The 10,298-nt window shown below is 42.0% G+C and overlaps 1 long non-coding RNA gene across 1 annotated transcript; it reads left to right on the forward strand.

Moving 5' to 3' along the window:
- Nucleotides 1-1,272: 1,272 nt before the first annotated feature.
- Nucleotides 1,273-7,105, forward strand: LOC126475130 (uncharacterized). The gene is made up of 2 exons (XR_007586673.1): nt 1,273-1,354; nt 6,736-7,105. It is a non-coding gene; the product is annotated as an uncharacterized LOC126475130 (long non-coding RNA).
- The last annotated feature ends 3,193 nt before the right edge of the window (nt 7,106-10,298 follow it).

Below are 10,298 nucleotides of genomic sequence, written 5' to 3' on the forward strand. Positions count from 1 at the left end.
CTTTGGGATGAGTTAGGACGTCGACTTTACTCCACGACACCCCAGCATCCATCATCACTACGTTCTCTGGTTTCGGCTGCTATACCTCCACAAACATTCGGACACCTCATTGAAAGTGTCGCCAGCACGATTCAGACCATCATAAAGGTGAAGCCTAGACGCACCCCATACTAGTGCCCACTGAAGTGACTCGATACTTTCGATAAGATAGTGTATTTTAACAAATTCAGCAACGACAGTCGCCTTCCAATTGATAAATGTGTCGTAGATCATAAAATGCATGCTAAGCCAGGCATTCATAGAGAAGAAAGAAACTGAAAATGTAAATGATTAAAACCAATGCTACCATCAGTTTTGACGAGAAATCTTTAGAAGTAGAATTCATAACAAAATACAAAAAAATTATATTAAAAATCTCTTGAGAACGGATTAAATAATAAACGAATAAAGTGAAGCACTTTGGATCATATTGGAAGATCTTCAGTTCAAAGACTGGTTTGGTGCAGCTCTCCATGCTACTATGCTACTCTATCGTGTGTAAACCCCGTATAACTACTGCGATCTACATACGTCTGAAGCTTCTTACTGCATTCATCTCTTGGTCTCCGTCTACAATTTTTACCCCCCACATTTCCCTCCAGTACTACTCGTAAATTGGTGATCGTTTGATACATCAGAATGCGTCTTACCATCTCATCCCTTCCTTTAGTCAAGTTGTGCCACAAATTTCGCGTCTCGCCAGTTCTGTTCAGTACCTCCTTGCCAAATGAAATTTACATTAAATTATGAAACTAAATGGGATAGGAAATCCTAATAGATATCGGCGATAAAACTCGTCACAAACTAGTAATATAATACAAGTGACTTTAGACGAAGATAAGAACAATTGCTTTTAAGAAAATCATCAATACTGCCATCAAAAGACACAGTGAAAGTGATAGTCCATGACCCTCCTGGACCATATAACACCATTAACATTATGGTGTCTGCAAATAATTATTTTAACAAACATTCAGCAGCACAATAGCTGGAGCGTTTCTCGTGTGACACATGTGGTCGTTCCCCAGACACCCGTTTTGGGGTCAGTGTCACCTCGTCGCAGGTAAGGAAGTCGACAGCATGTCTCCCTAAATTTTTACGGCCTCTTGGAACGCCCACCGGGCGCGATTCGGCGGCGTATCCGGGCCAGACGGCGACCCCGCCTCGTCCTTGGGCCGTGGGGAGAGCGATCGCCCGCTCGCCTATAAATGTGCCACTCGGGATTCGGAGGGCACAGTTGTCCGCCAAAGACACAGCAGACGCTCCACTGGTGGCCCGCTCAGCACACCCTCAACCAACAATGAACAAGTACTTGGTGAGTACTATCCGTGTTCCCATCTTATCAGGCTCATGAGGATCTCCAGGATACTGGCAGGTATGACATTTGGAAGAGTGTAGCATCGATCGCGAACTAGCGACGGGTTCTTCTGCGTGGTGATCGATGTCTTTGGTTGCAGGGTAGTTAATTTATGTGTGGTCTAGATCGTCCACTTTTGGGATGTGAAATAATTCAACAGGGCGCCTGTAAATTGGGTAGTTTAGTTTGTTATCAAAATTTCCATGCCGAAATAGACCTAAGAAACTCTTTCCCGTGAATCTGTATTATAAAATGTTTGTTTCGAATTTGAAAGTGCTGCACTTCGCTTGTCGTGTGTTGCAGCTTTCCAAGTATTTCGGAGTTACTGAGTAACACTCTGGACTGGCATTCTGGAGGACGGTTGTTTCAAACCCCGCCAGGCCATTCACATTCAGATTTTCTGTGGATTTCCTAAGACGTTTGAGACAAACACTGGGATGGTTCCTTTGAAAGTGGCACAGCTGATTTCATTCCCTAACCTTCCCATTTGCGACCATATGCTGCACGTCTAAAAACTTCGAAGTTGACGAGGGATTACGCTTTTTCTTTGAAAGTTGGCAATATCTAACGTTTGTGAATTTAACCAATAACATTCATCATGGAATGCATTAACTTTGCTCATATGACTTGAAGATTTACACACGAACCACGTTTCATCCTTTCCAGCATTTCCGTGTATTTTTTTGTAAATATTCGGCTTTTTGTAGTTACTGATTAAAATATACTGCGTCCGTTCTTTAATACCCTAATTTTTTCCCTCTTATGTCTCATTTTAATATGAATATATAGCCACAAATGTTGGCGAATAATTTACTTAAGACTCTTCTCCAGTGTTGACTCGGATTTTGAAGTGAAATGCGTGTCTCCTGGTTAGCTCATTTTAACTGTAAGACGTAGCCGGCCGGGGTGGCCGAGCGGTTCTAGGCACTACAGTCTGGAACCGCGCGACCGCTACGGTCGCAGGTTCGAATCCGGTCTCGGGCATGGACGTATGTGATGTCCTTGGGTTAGTTAGGTTTAAGTAGTTCTAAGTTTTAGGGGACTGCTGACCTCAGAAGTTAAGTCCCATAGTGCTCAGAGCATTTTTTTTAACGTATTTGTGAGAAGTCTTTGGAAGAACGTAAAAATCTTTTTCTTGCAAGAGTGATCTCCTTCAATGAAGAGCCACAAAATCTTTTTACTTCTTCAGTAAGACTGATTTTGGGTTTCAGTTTTCCAGTGGTTGACCCTCCCAGTAATCTGTAAGGTTGCCAACAGTTCTTCAAAAACCTGCATATGTGTCCCTTACTTATGATACAATCAGCATTCATTTTAAAGGTAAAGCGAACGAAAAGCCGAAATTGCTTGAGTGTCAGATCGCATAAAACTAATGACCAAACAGTCACTTAGGTGTACAACAGATAAACATTAGCGTGTGTTTCATCAACTCTTTCCTCTCATTAAAATCCCTGCCACGGTTCTGTTCTGGCGACACCGAGACGGAGACCACCTCAAAGCTGACTACTGTACTTCACGGTTCGGAAGATCGCTATAAATGCATTACTAACTAAAATAGCGTTTGTGTTACTGCAATAAACTTGTACGTGATATATCAAATTCGTCAGGCACGAGAGGTATCCGGCATTCTTTTAATCTGATGTCTAATTTTGGTACTCATCTTATGTTCCTATAGTATACAGAAATCGCATATAAACCCTTAATGTATTTAGTGGAAACTGAGGACTGGAAACGGAACAGTAAGATATATGTGTTGGTTCAGTAAGTTTTCTTTTCTATTCGACGACAGGCTTACACAAGCAGCAATTACTTAAGATAGCTACTAATGGATTTTGAAGGATTAGTTCACCTCTTTCGACTTCTCATTCTCCAAACATAGACATACAATACAGAGCAATAGCTTACTTTTGTAACTAACAAAGTTATTTCTCTCAGTCTGTGAGGACCTGTTATTTTATTCACCTGAGATGAAGTGCAGAAAGAATAAATCAGGATTACCGGAATTTTACATAAAGCAGTACACTGTAGAGCTGTAAATAGTTAAGAACGTAGAACTGGTCAAATTTGCCATACTGGAAAATGCTAGAGACTTCTATGCACGAATAGAGGAAAAAACTGCACACGAGTATGTTTCTTTGAGGAACTATCTTATCGTTCGCAAATTGTGAAAGGTGTATCACAATTATCGGATGTGAATCTAAATAGGACAGTGCTCAATGTTGAGAAGGGGAAACGTTTAGCTAAGACTCAGGAGTGACCAAATTTGTCATAACATACAGCGTTCCGATTCAGGGCTAAATGCTAGAGACTATGATGCTGGACAAGAAGGTACTACGTATGCACGATAACCGAATATCATGCATCATTTTCTGCTATACTCATTTTCAAACTAAGAAGAGCGTAAGAGCACTGCGCTTTGCTTCCTTAGGTAATTGTTCTAGTATTCAATGCATTGTGGCATAGTGAGACTTTTTTGACTACTGAAGCCAGTACAGGGCTTCTAAAGCAAGACTTTTGCTATCTAAGCTATGCTACAACTTATCGTCGACCGTCTCGATCAACAAACCTGGGAGTGTAACTAAAATGGGGAGTACCTTGAGCAAAATCCACATTTTAATCATACGGTCGTCTGAAATCGATGGAGACGGGAATGCAATTTGATATCTGCCAAAAAGGTTCAAATGCTGTATACCATTATACGAAAACAAGAAAAGTCTAAAACTAGCACAAATGGAGATGCCTGTGTGTCTGTACTAGAGCTTTAACGTGATCGAGCGATCGGGAACTACCATAAACATGGCGCAATACGTCTCTCAGGATTGTATTAATTCCTATGTCACTCTGCGAGTCAGTTCTCCGAGCTATCGAGCGTTCAAGTGCAGGCGATTTGAATATCTATGGGTTTCAATGTACAAGCCACACAAAAGCGACACCCGTGGTGTAAGGTCATCATTTCGCTGTCATTGGGATTTTACAAGATGTGAATCATTTTGCAATTTTTTTGACATTTTGGCGACTTTACTAGACGGTAAATGACAACACAATTTGCAAAGAATCTACGATGGCTGCTCACATTGTCTCATAAATCGTTTATATATAAGGAGCGATCAAAGAACTTCACTTTGAGGGCGTTGTCTACAGCGTACATGCAACGTAGCGCGACTGCGATGCTGGTATATAAGCAGCGACTTGTATGCAAGGTATCAGCGTGCCATTCGTGTCTTTCCGACGTCCGTCCGGTAAATGCGAAAACGTGAACTCTGGTGACTTTATTACCAAATGCGTCCAAACAAGACCAAAGTGCTGTTATTCTTTTCTTGGCTGCCGAAGGAAAAAAGGGCCTATAACACTTCTTTGGGGCTCAACAGATATGATTTCTGTTTTACTCGATGACATTCCGTCGATTACTACAAACTGTGTCCTTTCTGACAGGAAATCAATAACCAAGTCGTACAACTAAGACATTAGTCCACAAGAAATCAATTTGATTAGAAATCGATTGAGAGGAAAGGTATCAAAAGCCTTCCGAAAATCTAAAAATCAATTTGAGATCCCCTGTCGATAACACTCATTACTTCGTGACAATAAAGAACTAATTGTGTTTCACAAGAACGATAGTCTATAAATCCGTGTCGCCTGTTTGTCAATAAATCGTTTTCTTCTAGGGAATTCATAATGTTCGATTACAGTATACGCTCCAAAATCCTACTGCAAATCGACGTCAGTGATATGGGTCCGTAATTCAGCAGATTGATCTTATTTTCTTTCTCAAGTTTTGGTGTGACCTGTGCATTTTTCTAGTCCTTAGGTCCGGACCTTTCGTTGGGCTATCTGGCTATATGACTGCTAAGTATGGGGCTATTCTATCAGAATACTCTGAAAGAAAATGTTTCGCTAAAGGAGCATCTGAATGTTCCAGACCCGATGACGATGTTCAGAAATGCTAAGTCGTTGCCAGAACCGGACCCTGATTCCTTTTCTGTTTCGGAAGACTTGTTTCCTGACGAAAAAAAAGAGACTTATTAAACAACATTGGTAATTATGCAGAAAAGTAATATGAATCTCCACTTTAGTCACGTTGCACATGTCTTTGTTTCCTGTATAAACTTTATCTAGCACACGTCTTGTTACCTTAATTTTTCAACTACCCCTATAGAAGAATGGAATGTTTCAGATTCTCACCAAATATTTTAAGGTACATATCTCTAGTAAATATATAGGAAATGTATTCGCCGTTGAGAATTTGAACCAAGGTCGGCTGTATATCAGAATTACGACGGTGAGAAGTCGTGCCGGACCAGGACTCAAGCCAAGATTTCCCGCTTTACGCGAGCGGTTGCCTTAACCGCTTCGGCTATCCGTGCACGAATCACGGCCCGACTCAATCTTCCATATATCGTCGTTCATGTGTCTCAAAACTGCACTCGTACGTTGCATATTCTCGTCCAAGGCATATTTAGTGAAAGTTGAGAGTCTGGTATCGGTGAATAAATACGAAATAACTGTCCTTGCGTCATTAAGAATTACGCTTATATGTCTGACAGAACATTCTATCGTACTTATCAATAACATAGGCATTGTTGTTTCGTATTCGAATAGATAGATTATTGTACCAAAGGTTGATGATGAAGCAATATACAGGGTGAGTCAAAAGTCCTCGGACAACTTCATAAGTTGGAAGATTAAAGGGAAAATTGAAATGTAATGATGGGAACATAGGTTTGACGTGGGGCTGCTACTTTTGGAGTGAATGTCATTCATGACCGCCATCTTGAGATCCGCCATTTTGGATTCAAGTCATTTTTTTAAAAATGGGAAGGGGGTTGTATGACACATCAAATAACACTCGCTTGAGCTCTGGAATTGAGTGATGTAATTTGTTTTTGTCTATCTTGTACAGTTTAGAAGTTATTAACGTGGTTGCGGCCACTACAGTTGTGCATTGCGCGGGATGGACAACACGTAGAACATGTGTTGTAGCAGTCGGTATGAAGGCAATTTCCCAACTTTGAACATTAATAACCTCTAAACTCTACAAGATAGACAAAAACAAATTACACCACTAAATTCCAGAGCTCAAACGAGTGTTATTTGATGTTTCATACACCCCCTTTCCCATTAAAAAAAATGACTTGAATCCAAAATGGCGGATTTCAAGGTGGCGGCCATGAATGACATTCACTCCAAAAGTTGCGGCCCCACATCAGACCTATGTTCCCATCATCACATTTCAATTTTCGCTGTAATCTTCCAACTTATGAAGGTGTTCAAGGACTTTTGACTCTCCCTGTGTTTATCTCCGTACAGTTGTTGACACTGGTTGTGTTTGGTGTGTACTACAGGCTTTATTCGTGGTGTTGGCGGCCCTGGTGGCGGTGAGCGTGGCCGTGCCGTACCCCGCGCCGTACCCAGTCGCCGCCCCCGCTGCCGCCCCCGCCGCCGCCGCTCCCGCTGCCAAGGAGTCGCTCAAGGGCCAGGAGGCGTTCTACTTGGGCTACGCGGGGTACCCCTACGTGTATGGCGGGCCGGTCGCCTACTTTGGTTGAGCTCCCACCCCGGGCCAAATACTACATGGACACCGATCTTGCTACTCACCATGACTACACAACTGCTCAACATCACCGCTTCCTCTCTTCGCTACCAGCGTACGCTTCCATCTATTGTATCTCTATCAGTGCCATCTTGTGTAATAAACGTTTATAGTTAAATACAGCCATACAGCTTTATTTTCTGCAAAATCCTTACAACTTTATCCATCTAGATCACAATAGATACAACTGGAAAGGGAAGAAAATACTGAATACTGATAGGACACGCTCAATGTTTATCTTTACACGCTCAATGTTTATCTTTACTCAAATGGCCACGATATTTCTTATTTAGTCTTGAACATTCATACAATTCTTAGTACCACTCTGTATAACTATGGAACTTCGACAGCGAAGCTCAGTATGTGAAATGATTTATAATCCTAAGATGATGTTATCAGTAGAGTGCTTTGATAAGTTTTTGAACTCTAGCCCAAGTGTGGTCATACTGACCGACTGAGTGTGGGTAAGTGGTCGTTTGTAAATTACGAGGGACGTCCAATAAATAATGCAACACTTTTTTTCTGAAAGCAGGTTGGTTTCCTTAGGGGTTCCAGTTCAACATATTTTTCTCCACTCTTTTGCCTACAAAACCCTGTTTTTCAACATAATCTCCATTCAATGCGACGGCCTTACACCACCTTACAGGGAGGCCTTTATGCCCCAATGGTACCTTTCTACTGGTCAACGTCAGACTGCATCAAATGGTTCAAATGGCTGTAAGCACTATGGGACTTAACATCTGAGGTCATCAGTCCCCTAGACTTAGAACTACTTAAACCTAAGTAGCCTAAGGACATCACACACATCCATGCCCGAAGCAGGATTCGAACCTGCAACCGCAGCAGCAACGCGGAGCCGGACTGAAGCGCCTAGAACCGCTCGGCCAAAACGGCAGACTGCATCAATGACCCCACCGTTAGCCATGTACTCCTATCAGTGGAGTGCATCCTTCATTGTACCAAACAGCTGCAAATTGAAAGGTGTAAGATCCAAGCTGTAGGGTGGATGAGGAAGAACAGCCAACGAAGTTTTTTGAGCTTCTCTCGGGTTCACAGACTTGTGTGAGGCTTTCCGTTCTCATAGAGGAGGAGAATCTCTTTTGCATTGTTGTGGCGACGAACATGCTGATGTCGTGTCTTCAATTTCCTGTGGTTAGGCCAATAACTTCAGTGTTATCGTTGCATTATGATGGAGAACATCAAACACGATAACCTCTTCAGTGGTCCTGAAGACCGTCGCCATGGTTTAACCGTGTGAGGGTCCGAATTTGAACTTTTTCTTCGGGGAAGATATGATGTGCCACCACTCCATGTTGTTTCCGGTTCAAATGTATGAACCCAAGTTTCTCTGGCTGTGACCATGTTCAACAAAAAACTATCAGCCTCGTACCGCTCAAGCAGTTCCACACAGATGGTCCTTCTTTGCTCTTTAGGGTCTTCCGTTAGGCTACAAGAAACTCAGTGGATGCACATCTTTTAGTACTCCAGTTGGCGGACGAGTATCTCAGCACGACCAATGAAGACATCCAGTTGAGCAGCGAGGTGTTTTTTTATTTTTTTGTGGTGCCTACATCAGTTCGAATGAGAGTGTCCGCACGTCCCAATATTGCAGGAGTCACAGCCGATGCGGCCGGCCAGCACGTGGGAGATCGGGCAGGTTTGCGCTCCCTGTTTCGATCGTAACAGACGCCTTGCCCAAGGCTCATCATGCTTTTGTTCTCTGCTAGGTCTCCGTAGGTATTGCAGAAATAAGTGCCTTATTCCCTGTAATTACAGTTTCCAGAAAATGAACTGCTTTTGTGTGATGAAACGACAGTCAAACAACTTAAGGTAACATCTATGACAAACTAGCTTCAAGAGTACAGACAATACCACTTCAACATTTTACAATACTTCTTGGATTTTCTCTCTTCTGTCAATTCTTTACCCCAGAGTATGGCTTACTGTGGGTGGTTAACCAGGTTTGCCACTGGATCAAACATTTTTCTGCAGGAAAGGTGCTGCACTTTATGCCCAGCGAGGGATAGCAATAGCTCCGTTGGAAAATTTGGAAACTTGTGGTAAGATCTTATGGGACCAAACTGCAGAGGTCATCGGTCCCTAAGCCTACACACCACTTAATCTAACTTACACTATGGGCCACACCCAGGCCCGAGGGAGGACTGGAACCTCCGACGGAGGAAGCCAAACGGACCATGACAAGGAGCCCCAGACACCACGGCTATCCTGCACGGCACTCTGTTGCTCTTCAGGTTTTACGTTAATGATTTAACGGATAGTATTAGGTGCAGTCTCATACTCTTCCAAGATGATGCAGTTCTCCCAAGATGATGCAGTTCTCTGTCAATGATTTAACGGATAGTATTAGCTGCAGTCTCATACTCTTCCAAGATGATGCAGTTCTCTGTAAGGAAATTCTATCTGGCAATAATTCCAGAATATCAGCATTATGCAAACTAGCTCTTAATGGAAAAAGTTGTACATGGACTGTGAAAGTGTGGCTCTCCGTTTAATTATATGAGTCATGAGTCACAACTATAGACAGTATAATCAAATAAATGAAGGTAATACCCTCATAGGCTGAATCTTAGGTCCAGAAAATGGCAGGCTGCGACACATTGGAAAGATACTGGAAAAATGCAGTTTGTCTGCAAAAAAAATTACAAGAACAGCAAAATCTACAGTTCATACTTGAGAATACTGAAGTCTCAGAACAGACTTGCAAGGGACATGGAGCGTATGCAAAGAATTTGAACTGGAGCAGTTTTTAGTGAGCGGATACTTGAGAGTGGCACATTGACTGAAATCATGATGATAACTAAATAAATACATTTAATAATAGCTTAGGTCATCTGCAGCAAAACACGGGGGAAAACACAAAAACACCTAGAGGATTGCCTACAGCTTAAAACAATAAAATAGGCTATGATGGAAAGTATTACCGACGTACATGTGAAAATGAAGCGGTGTAAATATAACGAGGCATGCCTGTTTGAAAAAACATGCCCTAATACTACATAATTTAGCCATAGTGGCATCGTCAATTGATAAACACAAAATCAGTGTCAACATCGTCACACATATAGAAAGTATGGTATACACAAGAGTCATCTTGTTAACAGCACTACTGTGTAAAACAAATATCCGTACAGTAGCCACAAAATGTCTGTGTCGCAAGCTCGCCAAGATGTCGCAACTGTAGGCGTACACACACACTTCAGTTATATAATTGTATGATATAAAATAAAAAGAATATAATCTGTGAAGTCTGAAGCGGTCTTACCAGGTGTACAAGCTTTCTTTTTCTTTATTGTT

The sequence above is a fragment of the Schistocerca serialis genome, chromosome 4 (genome assembly GCF_023864345.2).
Source record: "Schistocerca serialis cubense isolate TAMUIC-IGC-003099 chromosome 4, iqSchSeri2.2, whole genome shotgun sequence".
In the NCBI taxonomy this organism is placed as follows: Eukaryota; Metazoa; Arthropoda; class Insecta; order Orthoptera; family Acrididae; genus Schistocerca; species Schistocerca serialis.